This window comes from Saccopteryx leptura, chromosome 1, assembly GCF_036850995.1.
Source record: "Saccopteryx leptura isolate mSacLep1 chromosome 1, mSacLep1_pri_phased_curated, whole genome shotgun sequence".
Taxonomy (NCBI): domain Eukaryota; kingdom Metazoa; phylum Chordata; class Mammalia; order Chiroptera; family Emballonuridae; genus Saccopteryx; species Saccopteryx leptura.
This window is the reverse complement of record NC_089503.1, coordinates 135,449,095-135,472,689: the sequence shown is the minus strand read 5'-3', so window position 1 is coordinate 135,472,689 and position 23,595 is coordinate 135,449,095. Positions and strand designations below refer to the sequence as shown.

General features: G+C 39.5%; 1 protein-coding gene across 6 annotated transcripts in view; it reads left to right on the top strand.

Moving 5' to 3' along the window:
• The window catches only part of PDE4D (phosphodiesterase 4D), a 1,514,231-nt gene that overhangs the window by 111,402 nt on the left and 1,379,234 nt on the right, over nt 1–23,595 (top strand). For 5 of the 6 annotated variants that reach the window (XM_066375385.1, XM_066375376.1, XM_066375345.1 and 2 more), the window contains one exon: nt 16,094–16,186. The gene's annotated coding sequence lies outside the window, so the exon portion shown is untranslated. Of the gene's footprint in view, nt 1–16,093; nt 16,187–19,086; nt 19,104–23,595 lie in introns of those variants that run through there. The other variant, XM_066375394.1, reaches the window with a different exon arrangement.

The following is a 23,595-nucleotide window of genomic DNA, read 5'->3' as shown; positions in this document are numbered from 1 at the left end:
GCCTCAGTTCACCATTTTCTTCTCACTTTCCCATGTCTGTTCTTGAATCACCAGTTTTTTAGCCATCTGGGCTTAAAAACTTGGGGTCATCGTTGATGCTCATCTATCTCTTGTTCTATGCTATGTCCAAAGTCTCCAAGACCACCTTCAGGATCAGTGCCTTGCTAAAAGGACTCATGGGACTCAGAAAAGCTATTATACTCATGGTTATGGTTAATTGTGGTAAAAGGATACAAATTAAAATTATAAAAAAGAAAGATGCATTGGGCAAAGTCCAGGAGAAACCAAGTGCTTCCAAAAGTTCTTTCCCAGTGGAGCCACATGGATGCATTTAATTCTCTGAACAATGATGTGTGACAACATGTGCAGAGTACTGCCAGCCAGGGAAGCTCAATTAATCCCTGAGGTCTACCATTTTTATTGGGGGTCAGTTATGTAGGTGTGCGGTGCCAGCATGGCTTACCTCAGCTGCTCAGATTCCAGATCCCCAGGGAAAAATCAGGCAATCACCATAAATCATGTTATTAGCTCTAATTATTTGATCCAACCGACACTGCATGGCCCAAGGCCTTAGGCATCAAATCTCTTACCCAGGCAAATATTCTAAGGGCTCAAAGCTTATTTCCCAAGAGCTGGCCAAGAGCTAGTCCTGAACACAGGTTGTTGTATTTTTTTTGAGACTGTGCAGGATTTGAACAACCCAGATCTGCTGAGTTAGTCTTGCATGAACGTACAATCAGCAGGCTATACTGTTTGTTAGGAAAAATGGGTAAGAACGCATATTACAGCATGAAACAGATAATGTGTTTCTTGTTGTAATCATGATTTTGTTGTCTAATATGCTTTCCTATCCAATACTGCTCCTGTCTGTCTAGTCTAAGACCTTATTGCTTTCATTTTATAGTGCATTAGCTTCCTATGTCAGTGAATTAAGGATGTTATGCCGCATTAACAAACAGTCCCTAAATCTGAGTAGTTTACAAAAATGAAGAATTAATTCTTGATTCTGGTATTTGTTTCTTATTTGTTGGCTTCAGCTCTCCTTCAATTACTGTCATTCTGGGACGCAGACAGAAGGAGCAGCCCCACTGTGGAATATCGTGGCAAAAATAAAAAAGCATGTGATGGAACCACATAATGGCTCTCAAAGCTTTGCTTGGAAGTGGCACATAGTTAATCTATTCCTATTTTATTGTCTGAAGAAAGTCACACAGCCCGGCCTGAGGTTAATGAATGAGGGCTATGTAATATTTTCTTAGTAGTAAATATTTGAACACTTCCTAATATATCGACTTCCTAACTGGCCTCTCTGCCTCTAGGTTCCCTCTCCCCTTGACACACTCTAGTGTAGCCTGTTAGTTATCACCAAGTTTATACCTTCAAGGCTCAGTGTTGACAAATTATTATTATTTTTTCTCTAAAATTGCTTTAATTCATGATCTTTCGTTGATTAGTCCTGTAAGTCCTTATGTAAGCTCCATCTTCCATGATTCTCCTGTACTCTAGTCAAACAGAATATTTTCCAACCCTAGGCACATTTTATTTTAACAGCTCTCTACCATGGCTCATGACATTCGTTCACTATGAATGAGAAGAAACCTGCATTTTATTTACTTTACATTTTCTACAGAACCTGAGTGCCTTACCCATCATCATATGTGAGACGTGATGAATGAATGGAAAATAAATGTTGCTCCAGTGTTACAAAGAAATCCAGTATTATTCAATGACCAGGAGAGATCAGGAAAAGGGGTACAAGGAGGCTGAAATTGAAGCCATGCTTTGCCCACACCCCAGTTGTGGAGGGTGGTGTTTTCTTCTAATTTACACAAAAACACTTAATGATGTAGCCATGGCCTGTCTCCCAGGCTCTTTGCATATTAAAGGAAGACCTCTTATATAGGACCTTTGTTTCCCCAGTAGGACTATACACATGGAAATAATTAAAGCAATGTGAGAAAAATATTTTCTCTCTGCATTTTTGAAAAATATTTTCTTCTCTGCATTTTTGAAATTTTTAAGTTTTAGGCCTTTAAGTTACCCACCTTCTTGGTATCCTTTGCATGTCTGTGATTCAGGACATCTTCATAAAGCTGCTTTGGGTTTCATGAGAAGGGACCTAGGGACTTTGCTGTTTTCATCCACTAAGTTTTAGTTATCTTAGGGTAGCACCTCTTTTACTAGAGAAAATAACTCTTGAGGCCAAAAGTAGCAGACTGTGAGTGAGGATGAAGAAAACCAGATTAATTATCTTGGTAAAATGATGTACTGTAAAGCTGTGTTTCATGAAAATTTCTTAAAATAAAACCCAGTCCCTGGCAATGCAATAAATAGCCAAAAGGACTTCTTTGGTTGAGTGATTTTTAAAGTTTTTCCCTGGTTACAATGACTGCTCCAAAAGAAATCTGTTCTAAATTCAGTACTAAAGGGGTACATTGCCTGTTAGCCAGCACTATAGTTAGGAGGGTAAAAGTACTTTGATGGCCCAAGGCAGGTTAACTGGGATGGGAGACATTCCTTGCTGCCTGGGAACTGCTTCTGCTCTGAGAATAAAGTCTCAGTTTGTTTGTTTGTTTTTTGCTTAATCCCTTTATATATTTTTTTCACCCAGGCCCATAATTCCCTGCTGCTTTGACAGTTGTCAGTCTGTTCTCTATGTGTCAGTTTCTATTTTGTTAGTTTATTTTGTTATATTCCACATATGAGTGGGGAATAAAAGTCTCAGTGGAGCTCAGAATAACAGCTTTAAGGCCACTAAAACTACTGTGCATATTGTCAGCAATATGCTGTTTTTCTGTTTTAATTTAACAATTTATTTATGCTTCTATTTTGTGTCATAGGGGTTAGGTTCTTAGATTATCAAGGTAATAAATCTAGCAGAGAAAAATCAGTATCATTCATGGTGAGAAATGAAGTCCAGCACTAATGAGATGCTGAACAGTAAGATAGCAATGACTGGATGAAGGTAAATTGAGTAGGTGAACTTTTAGATTCTTAGGCTTAGAATCCTGGTATAGTATTAGAAGCAAAGTATGGAGTTAATTCGTTTGTGGTTGGAAAAAGAGGCCTGGCTTTGAATATAGAGAAGATAAAGTTTGATCAGGTCCCCTTTACTAGTGGGAAAATGCAATGACATTTGTATTGTCATAAAATATTCTTATTTATTTAATAAAATAGCAGCATGTTTGTAGCATTTTGGGATCACTGTCATTAACATGATACAACTATTCATGCTCCATATTTATGGCCTCCAAGACTGCTTTGATGTTCCTTCATATACAACTTGGCAATTATGACTTGCCTAGTGGGCAAAAAACATTACAGTCTTATCATAGGACTCAAAGCATCTTATCATTGTTTCCACATCTCAGCTGACTTTCTGGAACCAGGTCAAAATAAGACATAACATTGCCTTCATTATATATTTCATATAAAAAAAAAAGAGACATATTTCCTATGAAACAAGTTGTTCTTTTCAGGAATAGCTTTTCCTCTATCATCTTATAAGTCTTATGCTTATAAGATGCTATTAAGTAATATATTTTACTTTGTTTTTGACCTTTATATTTGAATGCATTTTTCCCACTTTTCAGAATGATCAGTAGTCATTTAATTATCAATTTAGAGGGATTTGTGTCCTTAAGACTTCCCTTTGATGGTGAGTAACTTAATGCCTATTTATGAGCATGGTAGATTTCCTCTGAGATAATCCTTTGTAGTTGGGTGGCCCTGGTTGCCACTGGGTTTGGCAAGTAGATTCTGAGTTTTCTGTTAGAGCAGTCACTCATGAGACTTTTGTCTAAACTATCAGGTCATTTTTCATCTAGGCCTGAGTTGGACCACTAACTTTTGTGACTTGTGACCAATATTGGGTCAGATTTTGAAGTTGCTAAATTTCTCTCAATGCTCCATATAGATTCTATTTCTTTGAAGTGGTTAAAGTAGAACAATTCTTCAATTCATTGATGTCATTTATGACTGTAATGATAGAGAGGACTTTTACTCTAAAGGGGGCAATTACTTATGCTTGTTTACTCATTTGTTCTGAAATGTTTGGATGCCTACTCTGTGCTGAGCATTGTGCTAGATTCTGGAGGCTCAGTAGTGGGATCCAAGTCAGATATAATCTTTGTCTTCATAGTACTTAAAATAGCCACAATCTAATGAGGGAATAGAGACATAATTAAGCACTTACAGTGTGTTGTGATGAGTGCCATGATGGAGAAGTGCTGCAAGGTTTGGTTGCCCAAATATACCTTGAAATGTGTAAAATGCTGAGTTTATGGTTAACAAAATAGACATTGCCCCTGCTGTCATTGTGTTTACTACTGGGGAAATTCGTGTTGACCAAATGATCACATAAGCGGATGTATGATATTGCTATAAAGAACAAACATGGAGTATGACAAGAGAGTCTGTTAGGGGATCTACTTTAGACTGAGTGTCCCAGGAACTGAAATCTGAGGAGACACTTACGCTGAGACGACACTTACGCTGAGACTTGAGGTTTGAGTAGGAGCTAGTCAACTGCAGCAGGGGAGGACAAGGGCTCTATGTGGAAAGAATCCCACATGCTAAGGCCTGAGGTAAAGTGAGAGAATGAAAATTCATGGAGCAGAATGTTTGGGATGGTTATGTCATTGTGTGCAGTGATGGGGAGGATAAGCGAGAGGAACAAGGGTTTAGACAGGAGGGTGTGACCTGGGAGCCTTTTCAGCTACAGGTAGGAGTCTTGACTTTACCTTAAGGGGAATGGGAGAGCCACTAAAGTGTTTCAGCAGGAAAGGGACATGATCAGGTGTGTATAATTAGAAATTTACTGTGACTATGGTAGTGTATTGCGTTGTGGGATAAGTTAGCAGGCGTGGAGACTAGCTAGGAGGCTGTTGCTGAAACCTAGACTATGAAATTCAGTATGAAGTGTTGTTAGGAGTGTGGGCTCTGGGGCCACAATGTTGGGCTTGAATGTTGCTTGTGTAACTCAACAGCCGAGCAGCTCTGGGCAGCCGTGTTACTTCTGTGCTCTAAACTTTGCAACCCTGGGCCCTGAAGAGCCTTACGCATCCTAGAGGAGGGAATATTTTTGGTAATTCATTCATCTAAAGGGGCGTCTTTTTGCAATTTGGACAAAGTCACCTTCACAACCCTGTCTGGCATATATTAAGCATTCAATATTGTGGTTATTAATGGCTGTGTGACTTTGTATAAACTATTGAACCTTTTTGCCCATTTTTTTAAATCAGAAAAACTAGTAGTGATGATTCTGCATAATAGAATTGGTTATAAGAATTAATACATGCAAAACACTTAAAATAGTGCCTGTCTTAAGTAATATAAGTGTATCATTAAAAAAATCAGGGTAGGAAACATTCATTTCTTCAACAGTGTTTGTGAAGCAACTATATACTGGGCATAGAGTGCAAATGTGGAAAAGAGAAATGGATACGGTTCCTGTACTAATGGATTAAAGAAAAATTTACCCTGATGATGAATAAAACTGTGGTATGTGTTATGAAAATGAAGTATAAAGGATGGAATCAAGTAGGAAAATCTGAGAAAGAGTTTAAAAGTAAAAAGGACAAGACACTCATTAGATATAGGTGTTGATTTCAGGAAGATTGTGGACTCATGGAAATATTTCATGGAGGCAAGGTTGGCCATGCTGCTCAGTTTTATAGCTAGATTCATAAAGTTGAATCAGATTACTTTGTTCACTTGGTGTATGATTTAAGAAATGATTTCAGATAAAAATTTAAATGCACAATAATATATTTAGATTTTATTTTGTGCACTGACAATTTGCCTAAAGATTATACAGAAAAAAAACCCCATATATAATCAACCAATTTTAAACATACTATATAACTTCTAAGTTTTGTTACTTAAAAATCTAAAGTATCAAATGAAGTCTGGATCATGGCTCATTATGGATATTTAAAGATTGGATTTGGGTTATCTTTTTTTTTTCTTTTTTGATAGCCTGGAAACAATGATTATCTATTTGGAGAAGACATAGGTGAAAGTATCCTATGTGATTTTGCTTGCTTTCTTCCATTTGCTTTTTCCTGTTTAATTCTGATAGTGTTGTGAATGAGTCAGATGACCTTCCCCAGGCAATTTATGAAACACTGTTGATAGAGAACACAGAGGAACGTTCATGGACACCTTCAGTAGTTCAGAATTACTCTCAGACTGAATTATTTTTCAGAGCTTTGCTGAGAGTTTAGAGTACCCTAGGTGCAGAAGTTTCTTCAATGTATATGTTTCTTAGTATTCTTTTTTAAATCCCTATGTAGAATTGCACCTGGATGTATAGCTAGTATTCTTCTTCCCTCCTTCCTTCTTCCTCATAACTCATAAAGGTCGTGGTGTTTTGAGGGAGCAAGAAAAAGGTACTTTTGGAAATTACAGGCATGAAGAAGGAAACTGCTTTGCTTTGCCATGGAATGTTATCAATCTAGCTATGAGTTGTTTGTATTTTAGAGGCTTGTTTTTGAACTGAAAGATAACCTGTAGCAGCACTTAGGTACGTCAGTAATACTAGCACAGTTAAGGAAAGGAAGGCTGATAATAGTGTGGAGGGCTGTGGAGGGCAGAATAATGTGCCCCTCCTCCCCTTTCTCCATGTATCTAGGGCCTAATTCCTGGAGCCTGTAAACATGTTTTGTTACCTGGCAAGGGGGTAATTAAGAGTGCAGATGAAGTTAAGGTTGCTAATCGGCTGACTTTGAGAGGGGAGGTTATACTGGCTTATCTGGGTGAGCCCAGTGTAATCATCAGGGTCATTAGGAGTGGAAGAGGGAGGCAATAGAGTGTCAGAGTGACGAAGCGTGAGAAAGACTCAACCTGCTCTTCCAGTTTTGAAGATGGAGAAAGTGAGCCACGAGCCAAAGAATATGGGCAGCAGCCTCTAGAAGTTAGAAAAGTCAAGAAGGTGGATTCTCTTCTAGAGTCTGAAAAGAGGAATGCAACTCTGCCAATTTCAATTTAAGCCAATGAGATCCATTCCAGACCTGTGATGGCTAGAACTGTAAGATAATGTGTTTGTATTGTTTTCAGTAAGTTTGTGATAATTTGTTTCATAGTGGCAAACTAATGAGGCCTGACAATGGCAAGCTGTAAGAATCTAGAGCAGTGGTCCCCAACCCCTGGGCCACGGACGGGTACCAGTCCGCAGAGAAAGAATAAATAACTTACATTATTTCCGTTTAATTTATATTTAAGTCTGAACGATATTTTATTTTTTAAAAATGACCAGATTCCCTCTGTTACATCCATTTAAGACTCACTCTTGATGCTTGTCTTGGTCACACGATACATTTATCCATCCCACCCTAAAGGCCGGTCTGTGAAAATATTTTCTGACATTAAACCGGTCCGTGGCCCAAAAAAGGTTGGGGACCACTGATCTAGAGAACAGGGAGTCCATATCTGTGAAAGAAACAATGTTAAATGCATTTATAAATGACTACTAGCCTGGTGGAAGAGAATAGGGAGGGGAGAGGAGTGTGTCTGACTGGAGAGTTCATGGCCAGACACAGGAGGGCTGTGGATGCTCAGCTGTAGGTGGTTGTTGCCATGAGGGAATGTGAACACCCTTGTTAGATTTTCTAGTTTTTTCAAAAAAAGCTCACATCTACATTTTGGGATTTTAACACAAATTATTGTAATATTTAACTCTAGAGAGTTAACATAAAAACCAACGATCAACTAATCAATAAACTGTATGCTGTCTAAACACATGTACAGCTGGATGAAAGTAACCTGTGAGCCCATATTTTGAGACTGCTATTCTAGAAGTGCAATTACTCTCAGTGACTTGTAATTCTCACGCTTCTGAGTATAAACCCCCTGATCCTTTTCAGAGCTTAAGAAGCTGATTTAGGGAAGTTAATAGTTGAGTTAGTTAGTAGTAAGCATTAGGTTTAAGTCTCAGAATGTCTGATTGCAAAAGCCAAGATTCACTGTTCACCTTACCGTCTCTGAGTTAAAGAAGGAGATTAATAATGGTGGAATCATAAAAGGAGAAATGGAAGGAAAATAATTAATATTTATGAAGCACAAAATACTTAGGCATTGAACCAGGGATTTTATTTTATTTTATTTTTTTGTATTTTTCTTTTTTTGGGTATTTTTCTGAAGCTGGAAACGGGGAGGCAGTCAGACTCCCGCATGCACCCAACCGGGATCCACCCAGCATGCCCACCAGGGGGCAATGCTCTGCCCATCCGGGGCATCGCTCTGTTGCAACCAGAGCCACTCTAGCACCTGGGGCAGAGGCCAGGCCAAGGAGCCATCCCCAGCGCCCGGGTCATCTTTTGCTCCAATGGAGCCTCGGCTGCAGGAGGGGAAGAGAGAGACAGAGAGGAAGGAGAGGGGGAGGGGTAGAGAAGCAGATGGGCGCCTCTCCTGTGTGCCCTGGCTGGGAATCGAACCCGGGACTCCTGCACGCCAGGCCGACGCTCTACCACTGAGCCAACCGGCCAGGGCCTTTTTTGTATTTTTCTGAAGTTGGAAACGGGGAGGCAGTCAGACAGACTCCTGCATACACCCAACCGGGATCCACCCGGCGTGCCCGCCAGGGGGCGATGCTCTGCCCATCTGGGGCATTGCTCTGTTGCAACCAGAGCCATTCTAGTGCCTGAGGCAGAGGCCATAGAGCCATACTCAGCGCCCGGGCCAACTTTGCTCCAGTGGAGCCTCGGCTGCGGGAGGGGAAGAGAGAGACAGAGAGGAAGGAGAGGGGAAAGGGTGGAGAAGCAGATGGGCACTTCTGTGTGCCCTGGCCGGGAATCGAACCTGGGACGCCTGCATGCCTGGCTGACGTTCTACCACTGAGCCAACCGGCTAGGACCATGAACCAGGGATTTTAAGCACAGACATTATCCGTTAATTCTCATAAGAATTTTAGAATGTAAGCAATAGTCTCATTTTCCAGGTGAGAAAAATAAGTCCAAGAGAGGTCAGGAAACTTGCACTTGGTCACATAGATGATAACTGACAAAAGGAATGGAAAAGGACACATTTTCCCCCCAGTAGCTAAGGGTTTTAGAGAGGGGGAGGAGCAACGCTACCGCTAGGGCTGGAGAGAAGGACAGAATGTAGAGGCCTGCTAGGGGCCTACAGGCCTCACACTGCAGGAATTTGTCTTTTTGGGTGGAAGTGAGAGGTAAGATGAGCTGGTAAATTTAGGAAGGTAGGTGTCAGATTAGCTACTTCAGGAGAAAAGAGACTAGCCACCAGAGTGACCTGCTTAGACGAGTGAGACATGATGTGGAAATGACTGGTGGACATTGACAAAGGCCAACAGGCAGATGACTGTGAGTGGAATGAGTGGTGTCCATACTCTTGGTTCTCACAGCAGCATCCTTCACAAATGGTAACCAGAGAAGAATGGAATGGCCCATTGGTTTGGTAATAGTTGAAAGGTTAAGAAAGATGGATGGCTCAACTTCATCAACCTCTAGAAAATTCAAATTGGATTCATAGTACCACATTGATACTATACCACATCCATCAGAATGGCTGCAACAAAAAAGACTAGCAATACCAGTGAGAGCATGAGACACCTGAAATGCTTATGTACAGACTGCTAGCAAGAGCATAAATTGGTAGATTCATGTTGGAAACTGTTTTCAGTATCTATGAAGGCTGAACATATATAATAACTAATAGCCTGGCATTTCCAATCCTAGGTGTATGCCCAGCAAAAATATGTACATTTGAGTATGAAAGACGTGTAAGAATGCTCATAACAGCCTAATCTGTAATGGTGAGAAATAAAAATACCTGCTAATTTGTGGTCTAGTCACAGAAGAAAATACTCTATCACAATAATGAGAAATGTGGTACAGTCACACAATATGGATAAATCTCAAAAATACAATGTTGAGAAAAAAAATCCAGACATAAAGCATTGCATATCATATGACTTCATTCATATAAAGCTAGAAACAGACCTTTCGTTCTAGAACTCAGGACTGTGGTTAATTTTCAAGGAAGGAGATAACTGAGATGGGATATAAGGGAGGCTTCTAGGGTGCTGTAATATTCTAATTAAAAAATATTTGTTATATGGGTGTGTTGACTTTGTGAAAATTCACTTACCTTTCCTGTGCATATATTGTATTTTTTTTAGAGAGAGAAAGAGGAAGGGTGGAGGAGAGAGAGAGAAGCATCAACTTTGTGCTCCACTTAGTTGTGAATTGACTGCCTCTCATACGTGCCTTGACAGGGGATTGGCCTGATGATCCTGGGCTCAAGATGGTGACCTTGGGCTCAAGCCAGTGACTTTGGGATTGTATCAGCAACCCTGGGGTTGAGTCACTGAGCTCAAGCTTGAGCTGGCAACCTCAGGATCAATCTGGTGACCTCGACATTCCAGGTCGAGGCTCTATTCACTGTACCATCTCTGGTCAGGTACATATATTGTATTTCAATAAAGTATTATGAACAAAAACATGTAAGGTCTGGATGGGAATCTAGTATCATGACAGGCATTATTAAAATTGTTGATAAGTGCAGCTAGAAGAAAGGATTGAATTATTAAATGTGTCCCCAGTTATAGTGGATGTGAGAGATTGTAGCAAAAATTAGGGACATCAATGGTTGTAATGAGAGAAGGAGAATCACCACATTTTAGGGTATTGGATGCAGAGTGTCAACTTGTTATGACAAAGTTGACTGTATAGCTGTTGTGAGATTAAATATACAATATTGCATCAACGTGTGGCTATATCTGATCCTGTTTCATAAGTCACCAAAGGCCATTCTCATAGGTCAACATGGGAAGTAGTTGGTTGTTTAAAGTCTCTACACAGAGGAGACCCCCGTAGTTCATTTCTTGACCTTGTTTAATTTTTGCATGTTAATTAGGTACCAGAACTCTTTACAAGGAAATGGAAGGTGACATTAGCATATTAAGTAAATTATATGCAATGTAAACAAAGCTTCTGCTATATCTGTGAACTTGAACCTTGCTTTTCCTGGTTGGTGATCTCCTGGCAAGAGAAATGTAGCAGGTAGATGATAATGTAAACAGTTAAGTTCTCTGCATGACTTTAAAAGAAAGGAAGCAATTTATCTCCCTTATGTATTCACTGAAAGCACCTCTATTTTTTTTCTCAGAAAATTAGATTTGCAATCTTTGTCTTAGTAATGTCTTTATTCACTAGGTGTCTTAGTTAAAATAGAAAGGCCATTTATCTTATGAATCAAAGGTTAAGAAAACTGTTCTTAAATAATTATATAATTATATTAGTTTCCAAGATTCCTTTCCGAATATCACGACTGACATACTGTAGGCAGTCACGCCCTATTAATGAAGATGGTGGACAGTGAAGGTCAGCGCTGGTTTCCTTTCCTCTTACCGCTTCCATCTCTTCTGGGTTGACGTGCATTCTATGTTTCTTTACATATAGCTTACCTTTAAAGTTTCATGAAGAAATACATTTTATTTAAAAATTTTATTTCTAAATAAATTTTACTTAAAATTTTTCTCAGTTCCAGTGACCCTGTTGAATGTAGTCTGACATATTGTTATGGTACCTCAAATGGATTATAAATAATCAATTCTGTAGCACATACCTAAAGGGACCTTATAATTGATCATGCAAATTGGGACTTTTTGAGAATAAAAGGGATGTTATTAATAATTGTGCAGGGCAACAGATGTAAACTGGCATTGTCTTGGGCCAAGTGGGATGTATGATTATTCTACCCAGAACTCTCCTGGCAGGAGTGTAAGCCTCGTGTAATCTTTGTTCGATTAGGATACTGCTTACCTGGCCCACCCACTCTGAACGGAGGGTTTCACAGGCATTAACTCAGCTCATCTCTCTTTCGAGATGAAACTGTAAGAACCAATTACAAGCACAGCGATGATGCTCCATGACTTGTTTTGGATGTTACTTTTCAATTCCTGCATATTAAAATCCTGGAAAAAATGCCAACAAAGTATCACTAATAGAATCACCTCTATTCATGTCTAGCCTGGTTTTTTATTCTGATTTTCCTGACTTTCATCTTTCAGAGTCTTATGACTGTAAACAGACAAGTCTCAGTCTAATTAAATATAGGATTTTCTTTTTTAATGACAAGGGGAAGAGGCAGTGGTGAGATTCAAATAATTTAACAACTGGTTCTCTGCCCTAATGACCATTTTTAAGTATAAAAGAAACAATATACTGAAAGGTAGTTTATTATTTCATGCATTTAATAAAATAAAAACAATAAAAGAAGTACACAAGACTAGAATGTTTTAAGAAAGACTTTTAAAATATTAATAAAAATAGTAAATAATGCATGACAAAAGAACAATAAAAGTGTTAAGATAAATCCATATTGCTTCTTGATTGGCATCCTCACTTGCAATTTTTTTCACCTATGGATAAAATGAACATTACTACAGGCGTATTGAATATGCTGTTGTGAGGATGAACATTAAAAAAGAGTAAGGAATGTAAATCTGTGATTTCCACATTGACCGGCTGCCCAGGCACCCACCTTAGAGAGAACCCTGATTACAAGTCCCAGTTTAACAAACAGTTCGTCAAAATCACCAAAAAATTAGGTATCAATTCTGCTGAACTGGTGCGAACCGGCTGAATCCCTCCACTGATGAGGGGCCCCCTATATAGCATGCAGTATGTCAGCTAGTTCTCATTTATCTCTGGGCCATCATGTGAGTCCTGCATTCCTCTTCTTGGCTCTTGGGTGAACTGACTTACTCTTCTGTCTCTGCACTGGGTTCTCAGCCATGGGAGTTGTCAGGAATCTAAAAACTCAATTGCACCCCGTTTTCCTGTGGATTCCAGACCAAAGGAGAAATAAAGACATAGAAGTGAGATGAAGATCAGGATCTCTTCTCTAATACTGGGCATCTATGTTATGGGGCTGGGCCCAGTGCGCTTCCTACCATTTGTCCTCTGTAGTGATCTTACCTCCTTGGAGACGAAGCAGCCAGGCCTGCCCCTGTGGCTTTAAACAAGGAGGACAGAAGAATATCTGTGATTTCAGGATAGTAGCTCAGGATGGAAGGGTGGGTGAAAAAGAAGTGGGGAAGAAGAATTATGAGCAGCTAGAAAGAAAAATAAAAAGACAAGAAAGAGAGGGAGGAGAGAGGAAGAAAGAGCAAAATGGTAAGGGTAAGAATGGGACTGAGCAATGAAAATACAGAGAAAAATACACGTCCTGCCATACTAAACATAGGTCATGATATTCCATGGGAAACCCCATCAAGTCCATCCTGAGGCTGCAGCAGCCAGAGGTTCCTGTTCAACCGTTTCACATGCAGCGTCCTAGGGGCTACCATGAGGACCCTGGACAACCATAACGCCTTTCCAGCATTGTCACAGAGGAATGTAAAGCCACATCTTTGTCACCTGTAAATTGTGAAACATCAGCTCTCAGTCTGCAGAAGGGTACAACACTTTATATTTTAGATAAAGAAAACTTTATTATTGTTGTTGTTATTTTATAAAAGAGAAATTATATGAGCATGATGGATACCATTCTTTGAAATATTTGCAAGTATTTTATCCTTGAATAAAACCGGAGAATGGTACAGGATCAAAGATATTTCAAAGATAAGCTTCTTTCATTCCCATCATCTGTAAGACCTGAAAAAAAAAAAGCTCTCGGTGATGGCATACATAATTCAAAAGTGCTTTCTTTGTAGAGGGTAGGGCTTCTCTTTTCTTCCTTCGAAGGCAGGGCAGGGCAGCTATTTTAGTCCAAGTGGAAGCACGAGGTCATGTTGGGGCTGGAGGCTCAGCTCTGGTGAATCCTCCAGAAGAGTCAAAGGGGTGCTTTGACATGGGCTTGGGGAAATAATCGATTTGGTATTAAGTGCTTGTTCTTCAGACTCAAACAGCACAGAACACTGTAATGACTGATATACTGACCCAGGGTATTAGGACTCCCACTGAAAGTCTAGCGTAACCAGGTTCTAGCAGGGAGAATAAACATGAAATTGAACAGTGAGGTAGGACAGGAGAAATTTCGTCTAAGACTGACACATCTTGTTGGAACTAGTATTTCATTAAGCAGTAGGAAAGAAGATCTGGACTGAGTTATTTAACATATATATATAAAGGAAAATGTATTTTCAAAGTTCTTATTTGATGTAGAATTCTTATTGATGTAAAGATTCTTGTAAATTACTTTTACCCTCAACAAATAAGGAATTGGTTTCCTAAAAAGACAATCTACCCAGATGGGAGACCTGTTCATCAGGACAGAATGATCACCAAGATTAGGCTGTGTGGTTTGGGCTTGGATTAAATTTTCACCTCTTTTGATCTAGTGTGGCACTCACTTATTTTCCTTTTTCAAAGGTTCTAGAATTTGTTTCATCTTAGAGATTAAAAACACAATCAATCAGTAAGGAACTGAGAACAAACAAACAAAAAACACCGAAGACTTCATGTTTTTTAATCTCTTGACTTGTCAGGTATATCTTCTTGGTTGAATTTCATGTGAGTGTTGATTTTGTGTTTTGTTTAAAATCTGCTTCCAGAGCTGTGGTGCTGCATATATTTGTGCAGATTAGTCACTGTACAGTGGGCTGGGCTGCAGGGGATAAGTGAGAGTGGAAAGGCAGTCACACCCTGCTTGCCAAGCCATGTCATATGGTGGGGATCTGTCAACTCAGAGGAAGGGCACACTATCCTACTTCCCACAACGGTGCCATATGGGCTAGCAAGTGGCCTGGATTGCCCTGAAGGCCTGTTTTGGTAAAGAGCAGGCAGAAATGCTAGGATCTACAGTTCTGAAAGTGGTCAGATTCTTAGATAGTCTCAATTATTTAAGTCCATTACTCAATTTGTTTAATCTGAAGAATTCAATGTTCTGATTTTCGGGAAGCATTGGAACTTCAGTATGTTTGATGCAAAAGAATGCTTGCTATGCAACTTCACTTTTCAGGGAAACTTGATAATTTGGGGTTTAAGTGAAATCCATCTATCTGATCTGTCTCTTGATTACCAAAGAGGGCTTGCACGGGTCAGACAGGGGTTATGATACGGGGAGGCACTACAAAATAGTGGAGGATTGTTGTGCAGGAAAGCAAACATATGCCTCCAGGGACTTCAGAATTTTTGATATTTTTCAGAAGAATCTGGAAATCATGATGTGAAATCTCCTGATTTTAAAATATTGACAGCCAATTGAAATGTTTAAAGAACCCTATACAAACGTTGTGAAACTTGTCCCTATCTTGCTGAATGCCATGATGGGGAAAATGTGTGGGTCCTATGAGGTGTCTGGGCATCAGTTTGTGACCTCTGCCTCAATGGGATGTATGTATGCCCATAGAAGGGTGTCCTGTATTCTATTATAATTGAGTGGGAAGCTTCTCTACTTTTAATGAGTTTGAAAGTAAAGGTATTATCCATTTACTCCTCTGCCTTTTGGAGAGTAGGCTGGTTATAGTACTTGGAAAATACGGAATAAACATTGTTAATGGGTGCTTTAAAAATAATTATTACTCTAAGTGCTTTCTGATTATCTGAAGCAAGTCTATCAAGAGTTTTCAATGTGGTCCTCTACAGACTTACAAAAGAGTTTAGGGTTGGCAGTGAAAATTGAGGGATAGGAGGGAAATAGTTTTGCTTTTTGGGAATAGAGCCATTCTGTGTATATTGGTTTTGGGAATAGGGATTTTAAAGCACGCCACTTTACATTTCTAAGAAGAAAATAGGAAACTTTGTCAGAAATGTCACCTGTTTTAATGTCTGAGCACCAGTGACACTCTGCAAGTTAAAAGCAAATTTGGAAAAATTTTAATCAAGCTGGCATGTCACAGAACTGGCACGGGCATGGTTCATAAATTTCATCTTTTTACTTGAGGAAAATAAAGAACATTTCTCTGATTTCATGGCAGAAAACCTTTTCAGGTTTTATGAAAAATTCAATAATATTTACGATATATTTAATGTTTTAATACAAATAATTTAATATTTTACAATACAGCTGATTATTTTTCCATCGCCTTCTAAGGCAGTTCCATATAGGCCCATGCAATGCTGGACCTGTGATGATAAAGCATGTTATGATCTGAACTCCAGCTTTTTCTCTTGTTTTTCCCCCACAGCAGCTGACAATGACCTCCTGATAGACCCTGGCAGAGTAAGAATTCAGGGAGGAGCTCAACAGGACAACCAGTCTAGGTGGCCTTTCTGGCAAGGTGAGTGCATATTTCTTCTGGGTCTATTGGGTATTGGCAGGTGTGAACTTCAGAACCCTAATGCGAAGCAGGAATTCAAGGGTCTCTGCAAACTTGGGGAATATCCGTGTCGTTTTCCTGTAGAATTGGCAGGGACTAGGCTGATATTGTGAAAGTTGAGAAGTCTGACCAATTTTGTTAGGTGTTTGTACTGATATTTGCAAATCTACAACTTAATGTGACTTTTCTACTTAACATTCTCTAGTAGCATCTCATTGGGTTTAGAATAAAATCCAAGATGTTAACTGTGAATGACATGGCTTGTTTTGTGCTGAGCTCTGCCTTCCTCTTCTGCCTCATTTCCAGGGACTCGAGCTTTCTTCCTCTTCTTTAAATAATAAGCTCTTCCTCACTTCCGGCTCTTTGTTGAACCTGATGATCCCTCTTTCTAGATGATTCTTCCCTCACATCATTTGGGCTTTGATTCAAATATGACCTTCTTGGAGAGGTTACCTTAGGTGACCCAACCACCAGCACTGTCCCATCACTCTGTTTCATTTTCATCAAAGCACTTATTTGAATTTATATTATTGTTTGTTTCTCTACTAAAATGTAAGTCTCATGAGAAGAGGACTTTCTCTATTGTACTTTATTGCTATATTTACAGATGCTAAGACTACTGAATTACAATTGCCCTCATTCGGTGGCTTTCCTTGCAGGCTGTCTTAATCTTGATTGGAATATAATTTTACTATTTGGCAGGGATGGGGGATAACAGGGTTAGAGGGTAGTGAGAAAATGGAAATATATGGGAATGATGAATTTGGCTACATGATTTACTAGTAAATCACAAGCATTGCTTTAAAACAAAAACAAACCAATTATATAATGCTTGAAAGTTAGACTCTAACACAGGGGTTGGGAACCTATGGCTCACGAGCCAGATGTGGCTCTTTTGATGGCTGCAACTGGCTTGCAGACAAATCTTTAATAAAAAAATAGTAATGTTAAAAATATAAAACATTCTCATATATTACAACCCATTCATTTCCTGCCGCTCATATTCATGGTTGCGGGTGGCTGGAGCCAATCACAGCTGTCCTCTGGGACAACACCAAATTTTTATTGGATAATGCGTAACATACACGGGTTGTTGTATGGCTCTCACGGAATTACATTTTAAAATATGTGGCGTTCATGGCTCTCTCAGCCAAAAAGTTTCCTGACCCCTGCTCTAATATAACCTTACAGTAGATGGAGTTGTGTAAATCATGCTTTATCTTAACAATTATGACAAGAATGGGAATCTGATGACATTGTTGCAGAACATTAAATAAATGGGTGGGCTTCAAGTTTGCTTTAAGCCTACCTGCATGATGGATCAATAAAAGCTTTTCCACTAGAAGGAGAAAAGATGCATTCAAGATCTTAAATAATCAGTGACAGAGCCCATTGCTAGTGCCAGTTTTTTTTTTAAAGGAATTTTCCTTCTATCACTCTAAAACTCTGTGATGACCCATATAATTGTTTGCAAATGGGTCATCTGGGATCAAGGACAATAGAATTAATCTATCAAGTATCAGACAGAAGCAAAATATGATAATATTTTTTATCTGTACCCTAAGACATGTTGTAGAGGAGATAGATGTTCCATGAAGCTGGTGAACTTTTAACTAATGTAGAAAATAATCCATTAAGATTTAACCCTCATCAATCATTGTTCTTATTGTTACCATGTGGCAGAAAAATGTAAATAAGTGCAGAAAATGTAAATATGAAAGCATAGCTAGACATTTTCAGGTTCCCAAACAATGATTCATCTGACCCTCCTGTCATCTTTTCACGACCTGAAACAAAAGAAAGCCAAACAGTTTTCTGTGATTAAAAGACTTTTATCAATGTAAGTCCATAGGAGCATATCAAACACAGGGGGAGGGGCCATAACAAATTTTGGTCTATTTCACATCTCTTGAGCAGGGCTCTAAATGTAATCTCCTCATTGAGAATGTGTATTTCATTTCTGTGGGACATAAATTGCCTTCTCTTCTCTACTCCCAGCACTGATTACAGTCTTCTACAGGGAGCAGAATTTTAAATTTTGTGGGATTCATAAGCATGTCAGAGTAGAGGTAGTAATGGGAGATTAGGAGATGGTCTGGAACAGAGATGAGCAAAATCAGATAAAATGAATCAGAACTGTGACACAGTCTTAGCTCACTGTTATTTTGTGGAAGCTCTGAGTTGCAGAGTCTTAGTCACTTTATCAGTTAGGATAGACTAAGATGTGCTACTGTAGTCACAGTGCACTGTCAGGGATTAAACAACAAAGATTTATTTCTTGCTCAGGCAGCGTGTTCATTGTGGGTCAGCTGGGTGCTCTGTTCACCCTTGCCCCTCAGGGACATAGGTTAATGGAGCAGCCAACATATCAAATGTTGGCGATTGCTCTGCTTCAGGGGAAGGTGCGCTCTAAAGGGCCTCATCCTAAGTGGTTAAATGCACTTCTACAGAAATGGCACAAGACACTTCAACCCAAAACTCATTGATTAGAACTCATTGTGCCGGGCTTCACAAGAGGGATGGAAAGTGTAGTCGTGAACAGAACTAATGACATTCACTTAGTATTTTACTCCTTATAGTTGGCACACATTGATTTATTAGAGTAGAGAGGGTAGGCTAGTTATCAGAGATTGTGTCATTTCCTTCATTCAGAATTACCATTGATTTATTGAATTATGATTTTATTTCTCAATGTTTTACATAATTTGATTAATTTTCATAGATACATTGAATAATTGATTATTGATTTACTAATCAATGCATTGATTCTTAAATTTGGCAGGTATTTGTGGAGCACCAACTAAGTGTTCAATCACTATGCTAAATACCACCTTGGATGATTTTGCTAAATTATCACTCAGTTATCACTCAGAAAAAGGTATATTTTGTGGGGCAGCTCTGTTAGACTTACTTGCTGATACTGGCTGCAAGCCCTTTGCCTGATTGGTACGTGAGTGTGTGGCAGCACCATGTGTGTATGGCTTACATAAGGCTATGGGTGCTTGTGCTTGAGAGATGGGGGATTGTGGATGGTGGGTTGCCTGCCCACCACTGTGAGGGGCCATTCTTACTGTTTGTGTGCTAGAGAAGAGCTTTTCCCCTGCCCGCGTGCTTGTCCACTGTTGTGAGACTCTTGACCAAATGGCCCAACGCTTTCCAGCTCCGCAGTTTCTCTACTGTCTGCCCGGATCCAATGTGAACCTGCCTGGCCTCGGCCACCAGCATTACACATTTCATTTCATGCAGAGAAGGTTTTTGAGAGGATTAACCACTTTCTGGGGTGTTGTTGAACAGCTGAGGTCATGTTTTCAAGGTACCTAGTACTGGCTATAGTAATGATGATGTTGCAACTTGATCTGTATTTTATAATTTATCTCCTAAAGTAATTTTTTGTAACTGGTAATTAAATTAAGCAGTGCTCATTGACCAACATTCATAGAGTTAGGACTGCCTCCTGAAACTCTCCATTCATCCTCCACACGTGGTCTGCTGAGTTGGGACACTTAAATATTGTTCAGTCCTCATGATACCAAGAGCACAGACACCAACCACATATGCAGTATCTTCTGTGAGAAGATTTGATGACTCATCACTGTCCCCATGAGATGTTTAATGAAGAGCTAGGTACAATGTTAGATATGTATCAAGGTACCTGTACTAAATATAAGTTAATTAGGCATAACCCTTTACTTCTATCTTCCACTTTTTGGTCTTTTGGTGATAGATGTTGGTCCCTGTAATACTGGTGGCTGAGACCAGGCAGGTTCTCATTGAATTCAGCAGATGGTAGAGGAACTGAGGAGCCGTAAAGCATAGGGCCATACCTGTTTATTGGAGGCTTGCAAAGACAGGCGAGTGAATAAACAAGAAAGGAAGAGCTAATAAACAAAGGAAACCCTGCTTATCACAGTGAAGGGCAAGGAAGCAGGCAAACAGCACTTCTCAGTGGCAGGAGAACAACCTGAGAGCTTTGCCCCCAAGGGAAAGCACCCATAGCCTTACATACACTATACACACGTGGCAGTGCCACGTGCTCACGCACTAATCAGGCAAAGTGCTTGCAGCCGGTAAAACCGGTGAACAAGCCTAACACAGCTGTTTTCCCTACAGTTCTCCAGCTGTGTCTTCCTTAGCCTCCAGGATTCTCTTCTGCTCACCACAATTCCCCACATTTCCCCCTTGATAAATAGCAGCTGTGCACTTGGTGACATTTGTTTTGTGGTGTTATATGTTAAAGGCAAATAAGGGAACAAAATTTTTGTTGCATCAACAATAACACTTGTTCTTATCTAATTCGAGTGTGCTGATCTCAAACCTGACATTAGTTTTTCTCTGTAAGCTACAGTGTTTTTTGCAATTCAAGATTTTAGGTTTTCATTTTATTGTAAAATTTTCAATATTTAGTTTAACATAATGAAGTAGAATGTTTTCTTGGGCATCATCTTTGTGAAAATGTAATAATTTATATAATAATGCAGTAAATACACTAAAAGATATGATTGCATCAGAATTTGTCTACAATTTTGAAATAGAACATATTAAAACACTTGTTTTAGTCATAAAATTTGTGCAAAACTAAATTAAATTCTATTCAGGCAAAAATTTGCGTTTGTAGCTCTTGCATTTGTGTACTTGTTGAGGACAATCTCGTTTGATGCTCCAGCAGTAGTCTGCTCATCATTAACAGCTCCAAGATTTTCGGGAAACTTATCAAGGTGACTGTTCAGGAAGTGAATCTTAACGCTCATGTTACATCTAATGTTGTGGAAAGCCAACAGCATCCTTTGAACCAGAAGTTCACAATTTTCTGCTATTTTGTTGCCAAGGTAGTTCTTTGTAATTGCCACGAAAGACTGCCATGCTGCTTTCTCCTCCTTATTCATCCTCCTGGAAAATTCTTCATCACATATTAGGGTTCAAATTTGAGGTCCATTGAATACACCTGGTTTTATCTTCTCGAAAGACAAGGCAGGAAAAGCAGAAATAATATGTTGAAAGCATTCACTTCCTCTATTCAAAGCCTGAACAAACTGCTTCGTTAAGTCAAGTTTAATGTGAAGTGGGGGAAAAATGATCCTGTCTCGATTAACTACAGGTTCATTCACAATATTTTGCATCCCTACTTCCAGAGCTTCACGTTTAGGCCTCTCTTTCTGTGTCCAGTGTTTTTCCCGAGCTTGGCTGTCCCACAAACACAGAAAGCAAGGATACTTCGTGAAACCTCTTTGTTGTCCTAGCAGGAAATTTACCATTTTAAGATCCACACTAATGATCCAGTTATGCTCCTCATACTTTAGAAAGTTGAGGACAATTTTTATGTCATTCTTACTAAGTCATTCAATTAGGGTTGGCTAAACTGCTGAGGGGTTAATGACTGCTTGGCATCAGAAGACCCTTCAGATTCTACAACCATTTCCTCATGTATCTTATCAAAATACACTTGATCACCATGTTCACTTTCTTCATCCTTAGAAGAAATAAAACCATTGAAAACTGGACCCAGGAGTGTCTCAGAGTGTGGGATAGGTCGTATTGCTGAAGGAATATTAGGATATGAGATCATATGCCATTTTTTCTTGCCGATGCTCTTTGTATGGATCAGACAGAAATAACAGTCAGTGCTGTAGTCCTTAGGTTCATGCCAAACCATGGGAATATCAAAAGACATTTCTTTGCGTTTTCCTTTTGTCCAGTCATGAAGCATTTCCTCACAATTATGACACACAATATGAAGAGCCCAATTCTTGTCTTGATCGCCAAGGGGAACTTGAAAATAGGCAATAGATGCACGTGTCACAAATGATGAAATATTGCGCCTTTGACATTGAAGTGTGTAAGAGCCACATATATAATAGAAGGTGTCAGGACTATTCTTACATTTACACCTACTCAAAGAAGACATGATTCGCCCTGGCTGGTTGGCTCAGCGGTAGAGCTTCGGCCTGGCGTGCAGGAGTCCTGGGTTCGATTCCCGGCCAGGGCACACAGGAGAAGTGCCCATCTGCTTCTCCACCCCTCCCCCTCTCCTTCCTCTCTGTCTCTCTCTTCCCCTCCCGCAGCCAAGGCTCCATTGGAGCAAAGATGGCCCAGGCACTGAGGATAGTTTTGTGGCCTCTGCCTCAGGTGCTAGAATGGCTCTGGATGCAACAGAGTGACGCCCCAGAGGGGCAGAGCATCGCCCCCTGGTGGGCATGCCGGGTGGATCCCGGTCAGGCGCATGCGGGAGTCTGTCTGACTGCCTCCCTGTTTCCAGCTTTGGAAAAATGAAAAAAAAAAAAGAAGACGTGATTCAATCTTAAAACAAAATAAGAGGGTGTTTTTATCAGAATAATTTTTTACATTTAAAAACTACTACAATTATGTAAAAGTGATGTTTGTAAAATATTAATTGCCTTATGGTTATGTTCAATCCAAGAGTCGTTGCCCTTTAACTCCAATTTAAAAACCAATGCATGCCATTAACTGTAACAAAAAGTAATTAAAATTTCATAAAAACTAGAGCATGCACCAAAAAACGGATTTCAGATTTGGAATCAGCGATGCAGAAATATATAGAAACAGTTATAAAATCTCATGCAACCAAAAATGAAAATAGAAATTGTTCTCCAGCTGTGCACTCGGTGATGTTTGTTTTGTGCTGTTGTATGTTAAAGGCAGATAATCTGCATGAGGAGTCTGGGTTACTTCTTGATAAGCTCTGCACTCTCCTTTAGCTGTTTCCAAAACAACTGCATTTCATTTGAGTGTGAAAATTCTTTCTGTGGTTTTCTCATATTAATGCTGTCAAATAAGGTTGACTAGGTGAAGTTTCCTTCTTCACAGATCTGGATCTGGGATTTCTGGCTAGTGTTTCACTTGTCTTTCTGAGAAAAAAAGGGATATGAATATGCTTTTTGACTCATGGTTTCTTAAGCCCAAGTCTGCTTTACCCGATTTTCATGTAAGCAATCACACCTGCTTCTTTGATTCAGTTCTCATCATGCTCTCAGGTCACAGATAGAAACTTCTGATAACAAAGACCTTGTCCCCTAGCAACAAACCACATCCACTTTTGCCCCTATAGGACCATTCTATTAACCCACTTACAGATACCTCAAAAGGTATCTGCAAAAGTGTAGACGGTGAATATGAGAAAGAAGCATGTCTTGTTAGGTAAGAAAATATGTGACTAGAAACATGAGCAAAAGTGTGTGTGTGTGTGTGTGTGTGTGTGTGTGTGTACATGGGCACGAAAGAGAATGTGTTGTAAGACAAAGGTGATTGTTTACCAAATGGATTCTGTAATATTAGTGCATGGATAATGAGCACAAGAACAGCTTTGGGAAATGAAAGCTAGTTTTCTATCAAGGGCAGGAGATACATTGTTAGAT